Raw genomic sequence first — 20888 nt, 5'->3', positions numbered from 1 at the left:
GCATCCCAGAAACATCCCAGCATCCCAGAAACATTCTAGAAACATTCTATCTCTAGAAACATTAGCTGTTTTATATCATGTAATTTAGTGTGATGTTGTCAGAATTCAAGGACATTATCACACACAGAAATTGGTTCAGTTAAATCTAAAAAACACAGCTAAACATGGGTTTAAATGTAAAATAGAAGTCTTACCTCTTGTCAAAAGATTTAATTCAAGAAGCGATGTAATAAATGATTGCTTATGCTTTATAAACAAATCTAATTAAAATAAAAGATTAAGTTTTGTATTTATCTTGTACCATATAACATGGTTTTCTTTGTATTTCAATCCCACAAAGTGTCCAAATGACGCACTACATGATATAAGGAAGATTATCACATGCATATCGGTATTATCTTTCTTATGAAAATGCATTCCTTTCATTACATTTTACTTTTTAAAATGAACTCAAATTGTGTATAATGTAATAATGTAAGTAGAATAGATTCTAATAATATAATGATCCAGTGTGTTGCACTACTTCACTGCTTCACCGCTCTATGCCGTCTGGAAATAAATCCTCAGACTGCTCACTGCCCTGGGCTTGTACCAATAAATTACAGGAGCACATCTATATATCACTGCGTTGAAGCAGGAGACACACAATCACTTCAAACACATCCTAAATACAGTGTTCCAGCACCTTTGACCTCATCCAGAGCGTATCATTTCTTGAAAGGGATTCCTGTCCGAATGCACATCTGAATCCCAAACAGAATCTCTAGTAAAATACGATCATTTGTGAAACAGGCAAATGACTGTCTCAGGGGCCCATTCCTCATTGTCAGACACATGTATGCAATGCTTTCACCGTGCATTGAGCAATAGGGATTAAAAACACCGCAGGTAAAGTTAGATGTCATGTTCTATGATCATTTCTTTCAGCATTAGGGACTAAATATACTAAACGTATGATGCTAAAATGTTATTTTCACATATATTAATGTAATAAATGATTGCTTATGCTTTATAAACAAATCTAATTAAAATAAAAGCTTAAGTTTTGTATTTATCTTGTACCATAGAACATGATTTTCTTTGTATTTCAAGCCCACAAAGTGTCCAAATGTTCTATGATCATTTCTTTCCAGCATTAGGGACTAAATATACCAAACGTATGATGCTAAAATCCTGAAAAAAGGATGTGCTCCATCTCGTCAGTAGACTGGATTCCAAAACTGATTTGGGTCAATATACATTACCTTTGAAATTAAAGTACAGTCTACTGTAGGGAACCATCAACTTAGAAAGCATTGGCCTTCCCTGGGGGTCAGGTAGGTGCAAAAGATAAACCTTTATCCTATCTTTATCTTAAGATAAGTGGCCAAGCAGTATTTTTCCAAGTTTCACCAAGCTCATCATGTTGCCATAGTAGACAAAGTTCTATAAAATGTTAAATAACTTTAAAAAAAAGCATCTTGGTCTTACAGTACTGTACAAGGTGAATTAAACTGTCCCTGGTAATAAAAAGTAATTAGAAGCATCTCAGAAACTTTATCTCTAGAAACATTAGTTGTTTTATATCATGTAATTTAGTGTGATGTTGTCAGAATTCAAGGACATTATCACACACAGAAATTGGTTCAGTTAAATCTAAAAAACACAGCTAAACATGGGTTTAAATGTAACAGAAGTCTTACCTCTTGTCAAAAGATTTAATTCAAGAAGCGATGTAATAAATGATTGCTTATGCTTTATAAAGAAATCGAATTAAAATAAAAGCTTAAGTTTTGTATTTATCTTGTACCATAGAACATGATTTTCTTTGTATTTCAAGCCCACAAAGTGTCCAAATGTTCTATGATCATTTCTTTCATCATTAGGGACTAAATATACCAAACGTATGATGCTAAAATCCTGAAAAAAGGATAGGCTCCATTTCGTCAGTAGATTGGAGTCCAAAACTGATTTGGGTCAATATACATTACCTTTGAAGATAAGGTACAGTCTACTGTAGGGAACCATCAACTTAGAAAGCATTGGCCTTCCCTGGGGGTCAGGTAGGTGCAAAAGATAAACCTTTATCCTATCTTTATCTTAAGATAAGTGTCCAAGCAGTATTTTTCCAAGTTTCACCAAGCTCATCATGTTGCCATAGTAGACAAAGTTCTATAAAATGTTAAATAACTTTAGAAAAAAGCATCTTGGTCTTTCAGTACTGTACAAGGTGAATTAAACTGTCCCTGGTAATAAAAAGTAATTAGAAGCATCCCAGAAACATCCCAGCATCCCAGAAACATTCTAGAAACATTCTATCTCTAGAAACATTAGCTGTTTTATATCATGTAATTTAGTGTGATGTTGTCAGAATTCAAGGACATTATCACACACAGAAATTGGTTCAGTTAAATCTAAAAAACACAGCTAAACATGGGTTTAAATGTAAAATAGAAGTCTTACCTCTTGTCAAAAGATTTAATTCAAGAAGCGATGTAATAAATGATTGCTTATGCTTTATAAACAAATCTAATTAAAATAAAAGCTTAAGTTTTGTATTTATCTTGTACCATATAACATGGTTTTCTTTGTATTTCAATCCCACAAAGTGTCCAAATGACACAGTACATGATATAAGGAAGATTATCACATGCATATCGGTATTATCTTTCTTATGAAAATGCATTCCTTTCATTACATTTTACTTTTTAAAATGAACTCAAATTGTGTATAATGTAATAATGTAAGTAGAATAGATTCTAACAATATAATGATCCAGTGTGTTGCACTACTTCACTGCTTCACTGCTCTATGCCGTCTGGAAATAAATCCTCAGACTGCTCACTGCCCTGGGCTTGTACCAATAAATTACAGGAGCACGTCTATATATCACTGCGTTGAAGCAGAAGACACACAATCACTGCAAACACATCCTAAATACAGTGTTCCAACACCTTTGACCTCATCCAGAACGTATCATTTATTGAAAGGGATTGCTGTCAGAATGCACATCTGAATCCCAAACAGAATCTCTAGTAAAATACGATCATTTGTGAAACAGGCAAATGACTGTCTCAGGGGCCCATTCCTCATTGTCAGACATATGTATGCAATGCTTTCACCGTGCATTGAGCAATAGGGATTAAAAACACCGCAGGTAAGGTTAGATGTCATGTTCTATGATCATTTCTTTCAGCATTAGGAACTAAATATACTAAATGTATGATACTAAAATGTTATTTTCACATATATTAATGTAATAAATGATTGCTTATGCTTTATAAATAAATCTAATTAAAATAAAAGCTTAAGTTTTGTATTTATCTTGTACCATAGAACAAGATTTTCTTTGTATTTCAAGCCCACAAAGTGTCCTTTGATCTCTTATCTGTGGTAATCCACAATGACCCCGTTCTTCAGGTGATTCATCATGTCCTCCCTCGTCTGTTGAGAGGCCATCCCGATCTCTTCTGCCGTGGCATGCTTCATACACGCTCTCTTGAAGTGAGCAGGAAGCTGATCAAAAGTATTCAGGCACATCTTGCACACCAGGGGAATCCTCGCGGGTTTCCTTTGAAAATAAATAATACCATCTGTGTATAGAAACAAGCTAAGACTGATTTCTTAAATTATCCTTAAAATTCTCTCTCATAGTTTGAGCATAATGATTTTATTGCATTTATATAAGAATTGCTCATTGCTCCAAAATAAATAATGGTTTCATAAAAAAGTGAACACTTACTTGGTCTCAGTCACAGACTTTCCAATAGAAGCCATTGTGGAGTTCAGCAACTGCAGGTCCTAGAAGTGGGGAAGGAATTTTAAAAGAGAAATTGAATTACAATACAGAAGGAATGGCTGAGGGTTCACTGAAATATATAAATATACAAATTCCAAAGACTGAGTCCATATAGAAACAACTACTTTTCATTTTCAGTATAAGAAAAAAAAAACATTATCTTCCAAAGCATCATAAAATTGTCCCTTCTTCCAGACTCTACTTCTCTCTTGTAGTAGTACAGCAGACCTTTCCAGGTGAGCAGATCACAGAGTCCGAAATAAGCTTCCTCCATCAAACAAAGTACCTGAACATGACTCTGTCTTCATAAAAGCGCCCCTGTAATAAAGAGATTAAATCCAAAATCAAGAGGGCAGTTGCCTACTGAAATACAAGAAGTCATCAATTTTAACCTAGCAACACATTAAAGGCTGCATCTATACAAGTGCGATTCTAGAAATGCTCACCAGATTACGTTTTAAGAAGGAACTGCACCTCAGGTTCCGCTGAGATCTTAACTCGGATGGCAGGATTCAGAGTCCGGAGTGCGGACTGATGGCGAACGGAGGGTCCACATACTGTGGATCCCTCAGTGATCTTCCGCGTATTCAAACCGCCAGCGTGTGACTCCCCTGTCCCTGTGACCTCATTGGTCTGCTCTCTCCTCTGTGCAGCCGAGCCCGACTCACGGTAAAGTGAAAAAAAAGATGCCCTCAACGTGAGATTTACTCTGGAGCGAGGATAGATGTTACCTTTTTATCATTGAACAGGATGTATGTGATGTGGCGACTAGGTTCAATTTTGTATCCTCTTTAAAAGATTAAGGACTGGGGTGAGTGTGATTTACCACCCTTTCAGCTAAGAACCCGACTTGCGCATCGTTTAAGCTGCATTGACTCGGTCATTTAACTCTTCTCCATTAGCAGGGTTAAGGTTAAAGAAAAAAACATTGCTGACTTCTTTTTTTTTTGCCAGCCGCTAGCGCTGATTAGCAAGGCTTGTATTTCATGTTTTGCAAGTTGCATCCATTTTAAGAAAAACAAGTCGCGTTAAAGACAGGAAATGAATACTTGCATTTAATTAAGTCTAGCCGTAGGCGGTTGTCTGTAATGACCAGTTCTGTTCGAGAAGACACAACAAAGAAGGCACCGCTGGGATTCGAACCCAGGATATTCTGTTTACTAGGCAGGCGCTTTAACCAACTAAGCCACGGCGCCCCAGGAGTGCTGTTCTTTTGCAGCCACTTGGACACACCACTCAGACACATCTGCATTCGGTGTGTGCTCCGCCTGCTTGCTGAGCAAGTTGCCACCTTTACATACAATAGCAACATCGACACCAAGAGAAAGGATGACAAATGGCTCTTATCTGGAACTTTTCATGTCCAAGGAGCTCAATATGCTTTCTGTGTACAACAGGGCCACTGAACTCCACACTGGCCACTGAACCACAGCAGTGGCTTGCTGGCTTGACATCTCCCAAGGAAAATGTTGAAATCACATGTGGAACAGGAAAATGACCCTCGAGTACGAGGGAAAAAAAAGAAAAAGATCATCTGGAGCGCGCCAACCCATGTCCGGACAGCCCAGTTTCGTCGACAAGGTGGCTGAGTGGTTAAGGTGATGGACTGCTAATTCATTGTGCTCTGCAGTCATGGGTTCAAATCTCATTCTCGTCGCTCTCCATGTCTGACACATGTGCCTGTTTGACGTCGGCCCTCCTGTTGCTTGCTCCGGTGCTAGAGCCGTACATTTTCTAGCGGTGGCTGAACATGGTATAGTAGGCCAACGTCGGTATCGAGCAGTGACAGTAACAGTACTTACTGCGCCCCATAAGAAATCGTTTGTCCCTGTTCAAAAGAGATTGTGCGATGTCCTGCGGCGTTCGTAAAGCAAACCTTTGACAGTTTGAAAAGAGGAATTTATTCTGCTTCCTGTGCGTGCAGTAGTTACAAAGTTGAACGTCTTTACACGATCTGCTGCAGTTTTCAGTGGGCGGGCTTTGTCAGATGGCTTGAAAAAACGCACTGTGTTTCGGCTGAACTCCACACGCATGAGCAGTGTCCTGCATGTTTTCTGTGTATAGCTGTCTTTTAACGCATACAGAATTCATTTGAAATCATTGATTTCTCCAATTAACAAGGGTCCCTTTTTGAACCTGCGAGAAGCATTCTTTCAATGTAACAGATTTACTCCGGGGAAAGCCAGCATGACATTGAGAGTAGCTCAAGCTTTCAGCACCCATATTGGACTGCGTGTATGCAGACACCACTCAGAATCCCCTGTAAGATTCTCCCTCAATTCCGTTTTTCAGTGCTTTAGCTCTTTCAAAAGGCTTCGCTTTGCTAGTCACAATCCAAGGCTCATGATAGCATTCGAAAACATTCACCACTGCGTTGGCCGGGAATCGAACCCGGGTCAACTGCTTGGAAGGCAGCTATGCTCACCACTATACCACCAACGCATGCCCACAGGAAGTCTGCAGGACACCACCAGAGAATGCTTTTTTTAAAAAAAATTTTATTAAACATAGAATTTACAAATACAAATACAACAAGAGGATCAGAGTCATGTACAAGAGAAAAAAAATGCAGCAGAAAAAAGCATTTAACTACCAGAGGTAATTAAGTAATTATGTGATCAAATTGTATATTTTACATGTATCATATTTTCCTTGCTTTAATATTTCTCAATTATTTATAAACTTTAGTTTCAACATGCATGCGTTTCCTGTAAAAAATAAAACTCAGCACACAGTTTTTCTTTTAACAACATTTCGAGTACCTCTGGCATTCATGAAAAAGACATACACAAAAGCAAATAACTAACTCTAAGACTGTCTAAACTATTGAGTTTTTCAAAGAACCAGAACTATAACAGTCCTTAACACTTAACTACACCATTCCAAACTAACACTAAAGAAACACTAGTATATACTGGTATAACAAATAAAACCAAACATAATCATTAACTGAGCAGTCACTGGGAGCAAATCTCCTTCCCGTCCACAAAGGCCCTCGCTCCCACAAAGTAGGCTCTCCTCCCCTCTCTTCTGGCAGCTTCAACCTGGGGCCACAGCTGGTTCCTGGTACTCCTGTCCGCAGCAGACAGGTCCTCTGCAAACCTCAGTTTGTTCCCATTCAAATACTCATTCCCCCTCGCCGCTTGCCACAGCATGTCCCTCGCCGTCCTCTTGGTGAACTGTATTATAATCGATCTGGGGAGCACTTGCCCAGACATGTTCGCTCTCCCGAGCTTGTGAACAAAGTCAATGGCCGATATTACGTCCTCCTGGTCCGGCAGGGTCCTTTTACAGATACCCTTCACTGTTGCAACAAGGTCCTTATCACGTTCCTCTTTAACTCCAAATAATTTTAAATTCCATCATCGACGGTATCTATCTACATCGTTCACTTTCAATTCAAGTTCTTTAATATGCTTTTCTTGTTTGGTATTTACTTGTTTAAGAACTTTTACTTCACTCTTTAAGTCTTCAACCTCTTTAAACACACAGTCCATGGACTTTTTAAGACTTTCGATTGCGACTGTATTAGATCAAGTCATTTCCTTCAGCTCACCCATGCTCTGTGCCATCATGTTGAAGATGTTGGTCTGGAGCTCCTCCAGCGTCAGGTTGCCCCTTCCTCTCTTGGCTGCCGGGGTTTTCACAGGTGTGCTGGGCAGGGACTCCGGCTCTTCCTCTGGCAGCTGAGTCTCACTTGGGCTGCGAGCGCTCGCGTACGAGCGCATCTCCAGCACTCTTTCCACGTCCCCTCCAGCTGCTTCACTTTTCCCTTTAGTTGCCATCAATTTTCTTGTAGTGCTATACATATACGATTGAGGTATCTTAGAGTTCTCCTTCGAAGACCCAGCACTCTCTTTTCTTTTCCCAGTGTTACTCATATCGAAATTCTTAAACCTAAAAAAAATAGTTTTTTTTTCTTTCAATTATAACTGAAGTTTAAACAAGTAGTGTTAAGTCCTTATTTTTCTGTAGTCAAAAAAAGCAAAAATTAACATTCAGGTCATGAAAAACTCAAAAAAAATCCTCAACCACTAAACTTTACCTCCCACCTGAGCGCCATCTTGAACGCCCCTACCACCAGAGAATGCTCAAGATTTCGGAAGCTGTCTCCGGGACGTGCTGATTCCACACATCCTGAATAAATCATGATATTGTTAGTTGCTGTAGCTAGACGTTCAAATGAGTTTCATGGCCAGATGGACTGTTTCCTCCAGCGGTATAGTATTGCAGTGAGACAGCACGATGCCTGCAAGACTATGTCACGCTAAACGCCACAGATTGTGTTTGTCCGTTCGTGTCAGTCATCCTGCAGCCACGGGAAGTGGGACACAAACATGCCTCAATGCTTTCAAGACGTTAGGATTTGTTTGTGCAACATCCGAGAAGAGTACTTGTGGCTTGAATGTGAACTGTACGTGCCCACCCCCTTTCCTCTGTAGTGCATGAGTTCCTCCCGGCATGCCCTTCGTCATTGTTCTGTCATCTTGTATTTAAAGGGTTGTATTTCTGCTGCTGAAAAGAATCAACGGGTTTCTTTGTTCCCAACGGAGCCCTTGTCTGTCATGAAATTCTTCAAAACCTCAAGCTAGAAGAAGACGACAAATATGAAGCGTTACAGCAACGACATGCCATGAGACGATTGATAACGATTTCCATAGGATCCCCGCGGTTGCCTGGCAACCGTCAGCTTTGCGCAGTGGCAGTATCGTAGCCTGTGAGGTTTAGCCGAGGCGGGATTATTGCTAGTTGAAAACTTTTCCCAATACCCCGCTTCCGCCGGTTTGCAATACAATCAGCGAAAGCTATTTTTGACAGTCTCGTTAGAGACTGAGCAAGGTGTTTAAAGACAGATTTGGTCATGGTGACATCATGGTAGAAAGAAGCGAGCTTGTTCCCAGTGGGCATTGATTCGTCGAATATACGTATATTTACGGCGAAATTACGGCTATACGTATATATACGTCGCCTCGACGTATAATCAACGTCGAATTGCAACCGTAAAATTGACGACATTAACAAACGCATATATAACGTCGAAAACACATCTAACACAGTGCATGAGGCTTTTTACTGTATGTATCGTGTGTGCCGCAACTAGGAGTATACGGCACTCTGCACAGTGTACGAAGTAAATTATTTTCGCAGCAATTAATTTACATGTGTATAATAAATATAGTAAATATAATAAATTAATTACTGCGAAAATAATTTACTTCGTACACTGTGCAGAGTGCCGTATACTCCTAGTTGCGGCACACACGATACATACAGTAAAAAGCCTCAGGCACTGTGTTAGATGTGTTTTCGACGTTATATATGCGTTTATTCATGTCGTCGATTTTACGGTTGCAATTCGACGTTGATTATACGTCGAGGCGACGTATATATACGTATAGCCGTAATTTCGCCGTAAATATACGTATATTCGACGAATCAATGCCCACAGCTTAGCATACAAGGGTTTTGCTGAGGGGTCTTGCCACCTGCCTGAAAAAAAACAGTAAAATGTTTGAGTGCCTATAGAGTTTCTATTTTTATTTTCTTGACAAAAGTTGATACGATTTCCTGGACACCCCGTCCCCCATCAGTGTGCGGTGCCCGAGGAAAAATCTGTAGGGGGGCGTCTGAAATTCTGAGGGGGGAGTGATATTTCGGTTGAAACGGAGCTGTTCGGTGCAGCTACCCAAATGAAATCTCGCAGCTATGCCATTGATTAGTGCTTCATGATAGAAGATAACGACTAGCAATCTGGTATTTGCGATGAAGTTCAGTTTCACATTTTTCGTCACTCTCACGGTTTGTATTGCCTGGAGCAAAAAGTACCATAAGCGTTCATTTTTGCAGCTACATGGACGTTCTGAATCGTTAAGAAAAAAATGTTGTAAAACCAACAGAAAGCACAGACTGCTATAACTAGTCCTAGTTATATAACAATTTTAAGTATTAAATCGTTACTGCAAGGAACTACTGCAAGGAATCGGTCCACCTGAGCAAACAGGATCGTAATGTTGACACTCAATAATATGTGCAGTTCCTGGACGGATAGCCCTCCTGCCCATCAAACAGACTGAGTGACTGTTCGTGTCATTTAGTGTTGTCTGACCATTGACAAAGTACAACTATTTTTTTAGGGCGCAAATTAAGTTAGGTAAAACTTTTTGCCCAAAACTGAAGGGGCGACATTCCCCCCTCCCCCCGTGATGCCAGGCCTGTCCCCATCCTATTCCATAATGTAATTATATATAATACCATACAACAGTGACCGATCCTTACTAACTGCATGCGTTAAAATTGCACATCAGCTCATAGCAGGGGGCACATAGCCGCGATGTATTATCAATGTTAAATTTCAACCATAATATCGACAACATTAATAAACGCATACGTTGAGAAAATATCGAACCCAGCATATTTTCCGGTTATATACCACAATGCATTGCTAGTATTCGTTGGTCACCATTTTGGACACGTTTTTCAAACGTAGAAGTATATCCGCAAATATCTCAGCAATCCTCTTTTGACGAGTAAGTATGAACAATAATAATACTATCTGAATACATACAGATCTTTCTTAATATTATTTTGATTAAAATAGTATGTGAATAAGCAAAAAAATGGCACATAAAATAGTGTGAATGGGGAAGATGACACAAAATCGTTTTGCCATTTCTCTTATTCTTATTCTATGTTGTACTTTCAAACTTTGGGTACTCTTTAATTAGGATAGACTTTATTGCTCAACTGCTATGATGCAAGCCAAATTTTATACATTGATTTCAGCTTTGAGCTTAGTAAACCGTTCATTTTTTAGATTATACTAAAGAAGATATTAATCATCATTTATTTGGGAAGTAATATTATATAATTTTCTCCTAGCTGCGGTGCTGAAGTCCCACCCTACATCAACAGAAAAAGAAATAAAGGAGCACACAATGTGTTACTTGAAGAATGCATATGCAAGGCAGGGGGCCAGGAGATCTGGACTCTGAAAATAATAGGTTTTTGGTTCTAACAGGACAATTAGACAGGGTTTGCAAATAGTGGACAAAAATCGTCTTAACTTCCATTGTAATATTTTTTTTTTCTTGGAAATATAGAAGTTGTACATTTTAAAATGTATATTTGAATCAAAATGTGGTTTTGAGTTAGTGTGTTAATGTAATTAGTTTTGTGTTTGTCATTACTATACTGTATATTGCCATGTTACCAGAATTTGTAGGTGAAGTTTAAGACTAGTTGTGTTTTTTATGATTATTGCCCATATGTTGATTGTTGATTGATTGTATACAATGTATAATTTGAAATACATATGTTTCAGGTGTGAATGTGTATTTTCAGAATAAATTTCTAAACCTAATCATTGGCTTGGTTTACTTGTTTCTACACCTATAAAATCTATCTTTGATGTATAATAGACCTCTACCCATATACGTATAATAGACCTCTAAAATTATCCGTATAAAAGACCTCTAACCATATACGTATAATAGACCTCTAAAGTTATGCGTATAATAGACCTCTAACCATATACGTATAATAGACCTCTAAAGTTATCCGTATAATAGACCTCTAACCATATACGTATAATAGACCTCTAAAGTTATACGTATAATAGACCTCTAACCATATACGTATAATAGACCTCTAAAGTTATACGTATAATAGACCTCTAACCATATACGTATAATAGTCCTCTAAAGTTATCCGTATAATAGACCTCTAAAGTTATCCGGAACTCCAACCATATATGTATAATAGTCCTCTAAATTTATCCGTATAATAGAACTCCAACCATTTATGTATAATGAACGTCTAAACATAGACGTATAACTTTAGACGTACATTAGAATTTCATTCTAGACGAATTGTAGACCACATTTAGACGTCTAAGGTATGCGTTTAATAGACGTATATTATACGTCTTTTGCCCACTGGGTTACGTCTCAACAGAAACGCTCTTTAGCTCTTTCAGCGTTATGCAGAGAACAGCGTCTGTCGAGATCACTTTTGAGTCAGCGCGAAACGTCGTGTGCTGTCAGTTTGATTTCATATTGCTCGTAGCGGCGCCCGGCTTTTGTCTGTCAAACGTTAGGTTGCGCTTCTTCATGCTGCATCGTCGGCATGAGTGGAGCTTTATAAACGTCTGTACTTACTGCGCCCCATAAGAAATCGTTTGTCCCCGTTCAAAAGAGATTGTGCGATGTCCTGCAGCAAACCTTTGACAGTTTGAAAAGAGGAATTGATTCTGCTTCCTGTGCGTGCAGTAGTTACAAAGTTGAACGCCTTTACACGATCTGCTGCAGTTTTCAGTGGGCGGGCTTTGTCAAATGGCTTGGAAAAACGCACTGTGTTTCGGCTCGGGAAACATCATGAGCAGTGTCCTGCATGTTTTCTGTGTATAGCTGTCTTTTAACGCATACAGAATTCATTCGAAATCATTGATTTCTCCAATTAACAAGGGTCCCTTAAAGGATGAGTCAAAGTAACGTCTAATCGGATTAGTTTCCTTAGAGCTGGTTCAGAGTTTGCGCAAGAGTTTACCTTTCACAGATGCGCAAAGAAGAACGTTGGGGGTGCACGCTTCAAGGCGCCTTACAGCTGTAGGGAGTGATTCGAGGCGATTCATGGCGTGTGCTCCTTCCCTTATACCGTACGCCCCGGGGTGCAGTGCTACGATGACGTACAATACCGCTTGGGCACGTAACGGCGTTATATGCGAGTGCGGGACGTGAGGGTTTTCGTTTGTTCGTTTTGTTTTGCTCTGCTTTGCTTTGTTTTGCTTTCCATCGCGTTGGTAAGAGCGTAAATAAAAAGGCGATTCCTGCATCTACCACTAATGTAAGAGCTATTTCAAGTGCGACGTGGTGCGGCTTTCAAATGCTTGTGGGCATTTCTCTGTTGTTGATTCTTTTTTTGTGTGTAACAAAGTGGCATTTTCATGTCCGGACGGGGAGACTTTATCATTCCGACATGAAGCCACCCTTAAGTCCTCTGAGGCGTGTCTGTCTGCAAGGCTTGTATTGTGGAAATGTTTTTTTGAAACGGAGAACGACTTTGAAATAGGCTTCCGCCGGCGCCTCGCGATCCAGGTAAGATTGTAGCAAGAACGCAGCGGCAGCGGGGCTTGCTGTAGTCGTGGCCGAGTGGTTAAGGCGATGGACTAGAAATCCGTTGGGGTCTCCCCGCGCAAGCTCGAATCCTGCCGACTACGTTGTCCGCCTCCAGTTGGTGTGTTCCGGCGCAAGCAAAGAAGCGCGCCTCTTTGCTGTTTCTGGTGGTTTTAAAACACCCAATCGCTTGTACCCGCTGCCTTGGAAATAAATTCTTCAGCGTCCGTGAATGGCATTTTGCAGCTGGAAGCAGATGTCGACGCGTTTTGCACAGAGCACCAAAAAAGCGTCTTTTTTGAAGTCCCAGGCACTAAGCATTGGTGGTTCAGTGGTAGAATTCTCGCCTGCCATGCGGGAGGCTCGGGTTCGATTCCCGGCCAATGCAGTGGCTTTTGCAGCAAGCGGCTCCATCACTTGCATCCCCTTGCAACTCGCAACTCAAAAAACCCACTGAAGCTAAGCAGGTGTGAGCCAGGTCAGTACCCGGATGAGGGTGAGCTACAGGAAAAAACAAAGCTTTCAGCTGGAAGCGGTGTTAATGGTGCCGGCGGGGGGGGGCGCTCACCCTGAGGTCTGTGCGGGTCCCAATGCCCCAGTATAGTGACGGAGATGCTGTGTTGTAAGAGGGCGCTGTCTTTTGGATGAGATGTAAAACCGAGATCACAGCGCTCTGTGGTCATTAAAAATGACCACCAAAACCTTTGACAAAAGCTTTTGGTAATTGATGGTCTTCAATAATGCTTCTCCTTTAGGTACATTTTAAATCAGCTGAAAAATGCTGTGAAATGGGGGGGCAATTCAGGCCAGTGTAGGATTTGGGTTACAAGAACCATGAAAATGCACGAGAAAGCCCGTACACTGAATTACACGGCTTTCTATTCAAAGGAGGGCAAAAGAAATTCCCTGAGATCGATTTTTTGCAGCACAGAGAGGATTACTGTCGTGAGGCCGGTTAGCTCAGCTGGTTAGAGCGTGGTGCTAATAACGCCAAGGTCACGGGTTCGAGCCCCGTACGGGCCAGGTCCTTTTCTCCTCTCTTACCAAAGCTGTTAGGTTCCTTTCCGTGGTGAGATGGGTTGTCATGCAACGCTGCCACATAGTGCCGACAGACAAGAGTGTTGCGGGAGAAGAGAAAAGTGTTTGAAGATTTAAGAGTGTCTTAGGTGGAGCCAAAATCAAGTGTCACAAATGCAAGTGGTTGGATTTCCAATGTTTAATATGGTAAAAATAAGCAGAAGTTATCTGCCGGTCATGGCACAATCTGCCATGCTTTTGTCAGATACTGTAAAGTGGTGTCGAACTGGAGCCTCACCATTTGCATATGTGAGGCTCCAGTTATACATCGAGTGTCACATTAAATGACAAAAATGAAGAGAGTTAAAGCAGCTAGAGAGGTTTTCTTACAAATTTTGAGTTGACACAGTTTTGGAAAATGTTTCCTTCACGCTGCACTGTACAACATAGGCAGCCAAGAGTCTCCAAAACAAAACAGAATTGACAGATAGGAGAAAATTCCCACTCGTCCTGAAGTTCCCAAAATCCAGCAGGTGGATTTTGGGAATGGCATACAGACCCCTGGCACAAGTGGTCTGTGCCAGGGGTCTGTATGCCGTTAACCATGCCGCTTAACCCAGTAGCACCACCACAGTCTTAAAGGAAACCGGTGTAACAACATGTCCGGGTAACTTTTTCCATTCACCCGCAGCCCTTTGTGTAAGGATGTGCCACATATGTGGCGTTTTTATCATAGTTATCATAGTTTTCTGATTTTGACCATTTAGATTTAATTGATTGTTGTGTTGAAAAGTCTTTTATTTTTATCACAGTGTAGTTTTCTGATTTTGAGATATGGAGCATTGGCGTTATTCACACAGCAGCTGTATCGACGAGCGGTGAAAAAAGTGTGGTGGAAACGTCGGACCCTAAGGTGGTGACTGCATCGGAGACGGCTGTTAAGACGCTGATCAAAACCAAACGTGTCAAGCCTTCGGAGAGAAATAATAACACGCCTAAAGACTTGGTGTTTGGTGATGTGGGAGACTCAGTGCGGTATATTGCACAGTTAGTATCAAAGGTGGGCACTAATGAGGTGGATAAAAAGCGGGGTTTAGAGAATCTAAGAGCCGCTTTAGCAAGTGTACATTCAGTGTTTCCAAAACTGATCCAGGTTTACGCCGCTAGACTCTTAGACGTTTTTTTCTAAAGAAGATGCTGATCTAACCTCTGGATTTCGTTACCTGATAATGCTATTTCATGGTGCACTGGCGAAGACCCACCGGGATAAATGACTAAACATGTGCATGGTGCAGTCCAGAGAATATTGGATGAACTTTCTCCAAACATCGGGGCGAATGATTTTGTACAGCTGCGTTTGACTGCGGGTGGTTTTAACAAACCCTTGTTCTCACGCAGGAGACAACCCGGAGAATTAAATGCTGCTGATTTTTTAAGCCACATCTCAGACCTCTTACAGAGCCACACAGAAATTCTCACCGATGACAGCCTCCGATTAGTGGTGACGATAGTTAGGAATATGCAGGGGGGTGCCCGTCGAAGATTTAAATCCGTTCTGGGTAATTGCTCAGAAAAAAGCGCACCTTATCGACTTACATTACACGGGCGGTAATCTGTGTTTCACTGGGAGTGTGTACGGTTTGTTGAATGAAGGTTGTACCAATGGGGAAATGTTACAGGGCGCTAAACGAATGCACAAAGAGTTGGGTTTTTCAGAGAATCAGAAAATTAGTTTGTCAGACATTACTGCTTTTGAAAAACATTTAAAGGTGGTCATTAAAATTTTGTACCATGACCAGGGTGATTGGAAATATTTTACAACGGGGCCCACACCACCTAATTCTAAAATACTTTTTGTTCTACTGCATGAAGAGCATTTTTATGGGGTTTTAAATTTTAAAGCTTTTGTGGGGGCGGCATATTTTTGCACTAACTACCATGCGGCGTATAGCCACAAGAACGCACACGCCTGTGTTAAAACTTGTAAAACCTGTTTAGATCCCCAGTGTTGCGAAATTGATGCAGAAATTCAGAATTGTCCGGCCTGTAAGGTCTTTTGTCGTAGCTCTCAATGTTTGGCGAGACACTTTCGGAATGCAGCGACGGGTGTTAGTAAGTGTGAGCGCAGGGTCTTTTGTGAGAAATGTGAGGTTTATAACCTCTCTAGTCACAAATGTAAAGAGAAACTGTGCTCGCATTGTAACAACGTGATCGACACCCCTGACACACATTTGTGCTACATACTGCCTTTGGACAACCCCAAAATTTCAAACAAGTACATTTTTTTCGACTTTGAATGCATGCAAGAAACGGGGACACACATACCAAATTACATCCATGCCCTTCATATTAACAATAAACGAAGCTGGGAATTTTATGGTGAAACTTGTCTAAAGGATTTTGTGTGTAAATTTATCGATAGACGTTTCAAAAACCATACGTTCATATCGCACAATGGCAAGGGATATGACAATTACCTAGTAATCAGACAGTTGTAAGATGAAAAGATGGACGTTGAACTAATTAATCAGGGTGGTAAGATAATGTGTATGACCGTAAAAGCTCTGAACATCAGATTTATCGATTCTTTAAACTTTCTACCTATGAAATTAAGCAAACTGTCGGCCGCCATGGGGTTCCCCGGGGGTAAGGGTCATTTTCCACACTTGATGAACACTTCAGAAAACCAAAATTATGTCAGCCCGATGCCGCCGCCAGAACTTTACGGCGTTAACTACATGCTGCAGAGGGAGAAAGCCGAGTTTTTGGTTTGGTATGAAGAATGCAAGGGAAGTGTGTTTAACTTACAGAGAGAGTTGAAACGTTACTGCCAGTTGGATGTGGCAATTCTAAGAGAAGGCTGTGTCAGGTTTTGGGACAAGGTCATGAATATGACCAGACAGACACGCGTGACTGAGTCAGGGGCCGCCTGCGTTGTGTGCATCGACCCCTTTCAGTTTGTGACCATCGCTAGTGTCTGCATGGCCATGTTCAGACTTATGTTTTTACAGGAAGAGACGATAGCGTTGCTACCCCATGACAATTACCACCACCAGCAAAAACGATTTTCTACACCCAGCATTCAGTGGCTTATGTACATCGAACACACAGAGCCCGTTAAAATCCAACACGTGTTAACCACGGCCGGTGAGTTCAAGGTTGGACAAAGCTGAAAGCTCAAAGCTGAAATAAATGTATAAAATTTGGCTTGCATCATAGCAGTTGAGCAATAAAGTCTGTCCTAATTAAAGAGTACCTAAAGTTTGAAAGTACAACATAGAATAAGAATAGAGAAATGGCAAAACGATTTTGTGCCATCTTCCCCATTCACACTATTTTTATGTACCATTTTTTGCTTATTCACGTACTATTTTAATCAAAATAATATTAAGAAAGATCTGTGTGTATTCAGATAGTATTATTATTGTTCATACTTACTCGTCAAAAGAGGATTGCTGAGATATTTGCGGATATACTTCTACATTTGAAAAACGTGTCCAAAATGGTGACCAACGAATACTAGCAATGCATTGTGGTATATAACCGGAAAATATGCTGGGTTCGATATTTTCTCAACGTATGCGTTTATTAATGTTGTCGATATTATGGTTGAAATTTAACATTGATAATACATCGCGGCTATGTGCCCCCTGCTATGTGCTGATGTGCAATTTTAACGCATGCAGTTAGTAAGGATCGTACTGTTGTATGGTATTATATATAATGACATTATGGAATAGGATAAACGAAGTAATACTAAGACATGTTCTTATGGATTTGTCTTACCTTGAGATATGTAATTGGATTTCAGGATTAACTTCCTCATTCAATGTAGTGGTGATTCTTTGCCTGGTCAGTACCTGGGTGGGAGACCTCCAGCGAACAATTAAGCTTGCTGCTGGAAGTGGTGTTAAGAGACTCTTAGGATCTTCCAGAGGTCTCTATCCAATAGCACTAGTTGCCTTAGAGCTGGCTCAAACATTGCTCAAGAGTCTACCTTTCACAGATGCGCAAAGATGAATGATGGGGGTGCACGCTTCAAGGAGCCTTCCAACTGTAGGGACCGATTAGAGACGATCCGTAGCATGTGTTCGTTTCCATATACGCCCCGTGTCTCAACGGTAGGACAGAGTCAAATACTGCCTCGACACGTAACAGCGTTATATTAAACCGCAGGACTTGAGGGCTGTTTTGTTTGAATGTTCAAGGCATTGGTAAGAGCGTAGGTCAAGGGCCATTGGTGCATCTCCTGTAACTGGAGCAAAAATGCTATTCAAAGTGCAGTGACTAAAATCGTCGTCCACATGTCTCCGTTGTTGATTGCTTTCTGTCTAAGAACGTTCTGTTTTCATGTCCGAACGGGGAGACTTTATCATTCCAACTTGAAGCCACCCTTAAGTCCTCTGAGGTGTGTGTGTGTGTGCTTGCACGTATGGCGTAAAAGGTTTCTTAAACGGAGAGCGAACTTGAAAAAAGTTGCCTCCGCTGCCGCCGCCGCCTCGCACTCCCTGTTCGATTGTAGCAAGAAGGCAGCGGCCACGGCGCTCGCTGTAGTCGTGGCCGAGTGGTTAAGGTGACGGACTTGAAATCTGTTGGGGTCTCCCCGCGCAGGTTCAAATCCTGCCGACTACAGCGTCCTTTGCATTTGGTTGCGTGCGTGCGTGTAAAAGGACCAGCGCCGTTTCGTTTTCGCTGGGACCTTTAACACTCTAAATCGCCTGGACCCGCAGCCTGTGAAATCGATTCTTCAGCACCCACGAAGGACGCTTTGCCGCTGGACACAGATACCGATGCTTTTCTGCAACGAGCTTTCCAGCTGAATTTTCTCGGCAGCTCCGTACTGAACCTGTTCTCCATTGCAACATAGCGGAGGCTCGTCACGTCTATAGCAAGGCTGTGTAGGACCGCATACGCCACAGTGACTTGTACACAGACCACATGAAAGGCAAGCAAAATACACTTTTAAAATTCCAAAGACTCACAAGGTCAGAGGAACAGCGATGACCTGAACAGATCTGTTACAGAAGTCTAGGTTGACCTTTTTAGAGCTGTAATTGCATTTTTGTTTAATAGAAGATCAAATCTACTCGCATGTACCAGCACCTTACAGTTTATTGATGTTAATTCTGTTTAAGTAATAAGATTGCTAACGATGTTGGACTTTAGCCGGTGTTTTTTAGAACAAATTGCTTACACTTCTGTAAGGAATACGCAGTACGTGCCTTTGTCAGTCATTGCTCACCATACCTGTAACTTTCTTATCTAACTCACTTCCTCAAATAGTGAAGGTCCACAAACATAAATGAAAAAAAACCCTTGTTGTAGATGAGGTGCACAAAAAAGCAGCCCCTGATAGTGTATAACACATTTGTACTATTGCAGAGACACATGTAACATATATATATACTGTATATATTTATATATGAAACAGAAATAGAAACAGAAACAGGAATCGCGTACTCACCTGGAGAATCTCTGTAGGAATATCTAGCATTTATCAATGGAAATAAAAGCTGCTTTAATACAGTGCATGTTCAAACTCAAACCCTCAGCTGCTGTTCTTGTTTGTTTTGGGACAAATTGCAACTGAGCATCGCATGAGCCGTTACGTACCCTTATCTGTTAGGGAATTTCAAGGGAGGAGTTAGGTCAGAATGGGTAGGCTGCAAAACAACAAGTAAAGATTTATTCCAAGATGAAACGTTGTGGCGGTTTTCTTATCTTTTTAGCATGGACTAAACTTTTACGTGTTCCTTATATGCTATATATGTATATATTAGCACCAATGTCGTTCTTAAAAACTAACATGAAATTGTCAGGGACATTCAGCTATATACAAAGACGAGACAGACAAAGTAATAATTCTGTATTAACGTGCCCTACATATTGACGCAATGATCGAACTAACTGACATGTTCTGATTCAGATCCCCTGCAGTTCATGCCAATTAGAACAATAGCAATGCTGAGTCCTCCCCACCCTACCGAGCACAAATTCAGCTGCTCTGCATGTTTTTTCATTGCAATTGAGCTCGGAGCTGGAGATGATCTCCATACAGTTCTGTGTTCACTAGCCCGCACTTGCGTGCTAATTTACGGGTTGTGGCAAATGCTTTTCTATAGTTCATATACATGACGGCAACCTGTTACCGAGGAACCTGAGAGGTTTAAAAGCCTCACGAGCCAGGCAGGACTCGAACCTACAATCTTCTGATCCGAAGTCAGACGCGTTATCCATTACGCCACTGGCCCATAGAACATGCGCTTGCACTCCACCACAGAGAGCTCTACACTGCTACTAGTAGTACACTTCCCCATCTAAATTTTCACAGCAAGAAACTTGTGTTTCCTACTATTTTTATCAGGTTTAAAATATCATCTCCTTAAAACAGAAAAAGTGTTGATGTGTCGTGCTGAAATTCCGATTGATTTTGAATTCAAAGAAAAAAGGTTTTCTTCCAAAACACCATGAAATTGTCACATCTTGCAGACAATAGGTGTATTCCATGTTGAAAAGAGAAGAAAGAAAACCATGGAGCCTTTTACAGGTGTGAGAAGACCTCACAGTCGAAACGCTGTTTCCGTTCTTCTCTTTTCAGCATGCAATAAACCCATTGCTTGTTCCTTTGCAGCCGAGGCATGCTGACGTAGCTACCCAGCTGAACATCTTGCAGACTCTACCGTACTTCTCTCCTGTAGAAGTAAAGCAGGGCTTGCTGGGTGAGCTTTTGCTCCGGTAAATTAGGTCACGTGTCATGTTAAATCACTTCTTCTAAACACAACATTTGCTGGTGCTAGCTTTCCCCATTAAAAAAAAGAGACATTTCCCTTACAGTACATGACATATCGTTTTTATTCTATCAATAAGTATAGAAATTAAACAAAAGAAAAAATGGTGTTGCCAAAGAATGCACAGCTTGGACATGAAAAGTGCCCGATAAATGCCATTTCTCATCATTTCTCTTGGCGTCAGTTCTGCTATTA

At 40.9% G+C, this 20888-nt stretch overlaps 7 non-coding genes across 7 annotated transcripts; 4 read left to right on the top strand and 3 right to left on the bottom strand.

Annotated features, from left to right (window-relative positions):
- Positions 1-4900: 4900 nt before the first annotated feature.
- Positions 4901-4974, bottom strand: trnat-agu (transfer RNA threonine (anticodon AGU)). Its single transcript has one exon. It is a non-coding gene; the product is annotated as a tRNA-Thr (tRNA).
- Positions 4975-6148: 1174 nt separating this feature from the next.
- Positions 6149-6220, bottom strand: trnag-ucc (transfer RNA glycine (anticodon UCC)). Its single transcript has one exon. It is a non-coding gene; the product is annotated as a tRNA-Gly (tRNA).
- A 2246-nt stretch (positions 6221-8466) lies between these two features.
- Positions 8467-8608, top strand: LOC138231449 (U4 spliceosomal RNA). The gene has a single exon (XR_011186700.1). It is a non-coding gene; the product is annotated as a U4 spliceosomal RNA (small nuclear RNA).
- A 4597-nt stretch (positions 8609-13205) lies between these two features.
- On the top strand, positions 13206-13276 carry trnag-gcc (transfer RNA glycine (anticodon GCC)). The gene has a single exon. It is a non-coding gene; the product is annotated as a tRNA-Gly (tRNA).
- A 561-nt stretch (positions 13277-13837) lies between these two features.
- trnai-aau (transfer RNA isoleucine (anticodon AAU)) lies at positions 13838-13911 on the top strand. The gene has a single exon. It is a non-coding gene; the product is annotated as a tRNA-Ile (tRNA).
- A 4544-nt stretch (positions 13912-18455) lies between these two features.
- trnas-uga (transfer RNA serine (anticodon UGA)) lies at positions 18456-18537 on the top strand. The gene has a single exon. It is a non-coding gene; the product is annotated as a tRNA-Ser (tRNA).
- Positions 18538-20083: 1546 nt separating this feature from the next.
- Positions 20084-20156, bottom strand: trnar-ucg (transfer RNA arginine (anticodon UCG)). The gene has a single exon. It is a non-coding gene; the product is annotated as a tRNA-Arg (tRNA).
- Positions 20157-20888: the final 732 nt, after the last annotated feature.

The sequence above is a fragment of the Lepisosteus oculatus genome, unplaced genomic scaffold (genome assembly GCF_040954835.1).
Source record: "Lepisosteus oculatus isolate fLepOcu1 unplaced genomic scaffold, fLepOcu1.hap2 HAP2_SCAFFOLD_60, whole genome shotgun sequence".
NCBI lineage: Eukaryota > Metazoa > Chordata > Actinopteri > Semionotiformes > Lepisosteidae > Lepisosteus > Lepisosteus oculatus.
Note: the sequence above shows the minus strand (reverse complement) of the source record. Positions and strands in the feature narration are given on the sequence as shown.